Raw genomic sequence first — 3,735 nt, 5'->3', positions numbered from 1 at the left:
CTAGTGCCTAAGACTTGATGTAGAGAATTAAGATCGTGTGCTTTCTGAAAACATTAAGACCCTAAAGAAGTGAGTAGGATCACAGCAGCCACAGAATACAAGTGTTCATTTTGGGTGGTAAAGCTCCTCTGAAACTGTATGTTTTTCATCTGGGTTGTGAATACATGTGGCAATTTAGGAACAGTTTGCATTTTGGGTACTTACTGGGCACTGCAATTCTTTTGATAATGACTATGCTGCTGTAGGTTATTGCCAGCATTTGACAATTCATGTGATTCTGCACCTTGACAATTAATTAATGAAGTCATACTTCTGAAAAGGGCAAGCATATCAGTAAATGGCAGAAATGGGGCTGCAGGAATTGCTCCCTCTCATGATAAATTGTTCCAGATCTCATTTCTGGCTGACCAATTCGTTTGTGTTAGAGCCTTGTTAAATGTAGTTCATGTCAGCATCTTACTGGCTGTGCCATTGCTCTGTACTGAACACCTTTTCACTGTTAAATATGGGTAGACTTGATAGTATTTATTGTTGTGCCTTCTTAGATAAGCAGCAATTGTAGAAAAGTCAGATATACTTACTGCTAGTGAGGCTGGCCCTAATTTATAGGAGGATCAGCAGCAAAATCGGCTACAAAATGCATCATTTCTCTAAGAACTTTTTATTGTATAGGACAGAGTCACATAACCACAGAATGTGTCAGGTTGGATGGGACCACAGTAGGTCATCTGGTCCAACCCCCCCACTCAAGCACAGTCATCCTAGAGCACATGGCACAGGATTGTTTCCAGATGGTTCTGGAATATCTCCAGTGAGGGAGAATCTGTGACCTCTCTGGGCAGTCTGTTCCAGTGAATGGTACCCACAAAGTAAAGAAGTTCTTTATATTCAGGTGGATCTTCCTGTATATCACTTTATGCCTGTTGCCTTTTGTCCCGTTTGGCACCACTGAGCAGAGCCTGGCTCCATCCTTCTGACACCCTCCCTTCAGATACTTACAGACATTGATGTGGTCCCCTGTCAGTCACCTCTTCTTGAGGCTTAACAGGCCCAGCACCCTCAGCCTGTTCTCAGAAGAGATATACTGCACTCCCTTAATCATCATTGTTGCCCTCCACTGGACCTGTTCCAGGAGCTCCATGTCTCTCCTATACTGAGGAGCCCAGAACTGTACACAGTGGTCTAGATGAAGCCTCACCAGGACTAGCTGTTATGCCCTGCAGCAATGGCCAATATGGGGTGGATGGGATGGAATACATTTTGGTCTTGGTGTGGCTTTGTATACCTGGTTGTCCAGCAGACAGTCCCTAAGGACATAAATAGGCATGGGTGTGGAACTAGATGCTTTGTGACCTTCTCTAGTGATGGCATTTTAATGACCACTAGGTTTAAATAGTCTAGACACAACTTCAGTTTCTAATCATGAAATCATTAAGGTTGAAAAAGACCTCTGAGGTAGTCCAGCTGTTAACTGGACTCCTATGTTCACCACTAAACCATGTACCCAAGTGCCACATTACACGTTTTTTGAATGCTTTCAGGGGTGGTCCACCACTTCCCTGGGCAGCCTGTTCCAATGCCTGACCATCCTTTCAGTGAAGAAGTTTCTTCTTATATCTAATCTAAACTTTTCCTGGTGCCATTTAAGGCCATTCCCTCTTGTCCTGTTACTTGTTACCTGGGAGAAGAGAACCATAAGTTTTTACGTAACAAAGGTTTATTAGTTATTTCCTAATCTACCATAGTCTTTTGCTAGATTTCTAATTATTTTAACTTAATGCTGTTGCTTAATTTTGCTTCTCCATTTGTGTATGGCAAGAACCATGATAGTTCTCTTTTTGAATCCATAAATTCTTCAGGAAAGGCAGTGAGATTTATCATGTTCTACTCCCTCCCAAATACTTGTACCTGTTCAATTCAAACTTCAGTCACACTCATCAATAAAGCAGAGATCTCAAAACTAATGTTTCTAAGGCTTTGTGAAAATAACTTCTGAGCTGGAGAAATGGGATTCAAATTAGTATCTATGTGAAGATAAAAGTACACTGTGAGTACAGCTGTGTTATGAGACATTAGAGAATCCATATGGGGAAAGATTATAGGAAGTCAGGTTTTATAATCCTGATGTTCAAGGAACTATTTGATTTTTCATGTGCTTTTAGCTTGTGATCAATGTGTGTTATGAAGGCAGCAGAAATTTTGGGTTTTTCAGAACTGATGAGGCGCAGATGCAGCATAAAGTTAGCTCTAGGAGCTCCCATACTTATTTAACAGGAAAAGGTATAGAAGTAGAAAGTAAATGTAAATGCAGCTCTTGGTTTGGTAAGAGATAATACCTCTCCTTGTGAGTTGTGTAGCTAAATTAACTTTCCTATCAGTGTGTGTGTTTGTTAAATATTTTGTGAGCAGTCAGAGCTCTACATTGTTAGATACTTTAGGTGGAAAGTGAACACAAATGATACTTAATTTTCACTGGAAAATTAAGTGCCCATTATTTCCATTGGGATTTTCATTTGGAATATTACCACTGAGCAGATGCTTTGTGAACTGTTTTGGAGTAGGTGAAAGCAGTTATGTTGTTTCCTGCAAACAGTACTGTCGTGGTTTAACCTCACGTGATCTGTTCTGGTGAGGGTTAGAGAGGAAATGGGTCTGGCTTTGGTGAGCTACATTAAAATTGCTTCAGATAAATGTAAAGGTCAGCATAGGCAAACTAGATTTTCTTGTACTAAAGTAGAATCTCCTCCTAGTGAGGACATTACAGTTTATTGCTAGCTGTGGGCTGTTGCTGTAACAGCATTTTTATAGCCTTACGTGAGTGATGCTAAACTGTGGCTCATCTTAATATTTTATGTACCTTAATATGTTGTTCTACATTCATTGTTACAACCTTTGAAATTTCTTACCTTACTGAATACTGGTGGTACTCAGTGCTAGTGTCTTTAGTACTTCGTATAGTTATTTTTCAATTTGTTTTAAATGCAAATATTTTTGTTACAGAACCATTTGCAGTGATGATTACAGCTGTTTGTGAACAATGGAGAAAGTTTCAAAGCTGAGTTTGTCTGATAAATAAGGCTATAATAGAAATATGCTCCTGAATTTTGGAGATAGAACAGTTAATCTGAAACCTATCTGGTTGCTGCTGACTTTTTTTTTCTTTTTTTAAAATTCAATTATAGCAGGAGAAATGAGAGCACCAATAAAATTAAGGAAAAAGAGATTTTTGGTGTTTTCAGAAGAAGGAATTTTAAAGTGGACCACTGACATGTTGAAAGTGCAATGTGTATAAAAGGCTGAAGTGGTTTGTGTTTATAATCTCAGTTTATTACAAAGGAGCTTTTGCTGTCCCACAATGGTCAAGTAATTCTCATAATCATACTAAGGAAACATGTTGAAATAATTGTAATATTAATTTGTCTGCTCTGCCTAAGAGACAGTGCAATTATGGTATAGTTACATTATACATTGGACCATGGCTGCAGTTTTTAGGGTAAATAAGGTCCTGTACAAATCTTAATTCAGGAGTTGCAGTGATGAGACTTGATATTCAGTAGAAAAGATTAATTCATAGAATCATAGAATTTAAGGGTTGGAATGCACCTTACAGATCATCTAGTCCCAACGCCCCCTGCCATGGCCAGGGATACCTTCTCACTAGTTCAGGCTACTCAAGGTTTCATCCAGCTTGGCCTTGAACACCACCAGGGTCAGGGCAGCCACAGCCTCCCCGGG

The 3,735-nt window shown here is 39.5% G+C and overlaps 1 protein-coding gene across 1 annotated transcript in view; it reads left to right on the top strand.

Moving 5' to 3' along the window:
• Positions 1-747: 747 nt before the first annotated feature.
• The window catches only part of GPATCH2 (G patch domain containing 2), a 115,924-nt gene continuing 112,936 nt past the window's right edge, over positions 748-3,735 (top strand). The window contains exon 1 of the mRNA XM_009079785.1: positions 748-773. The gene's annotated coding sequence lies outside the window, so the exon portion shown is untranslated. The remainder of the gene's footprint in view (positions 774-3,735) is intronic.

Source organism: Acanthisitta chloris, unplaced genomic scaffold (genome assembly GCF_000695815.1).
Source record: "Acanthisitta chloris isolate BGI_N310 unplaced genomic scaffold, ASM69581v1 scaffold12478, whole genome shotgun sequence".
Taxonomy (NCBI): domain Eukaryota; kingdom Metazoa; phylum Chordata; class Aves; order Passeriformes; family Acanthisittidae; genus Acanthisitta; species Acanthisitta chloris.
Note: the sequence above shows the minus strand (reverse complement) of the source record. Positions and strands in the feature narration are given on the sequence as shown.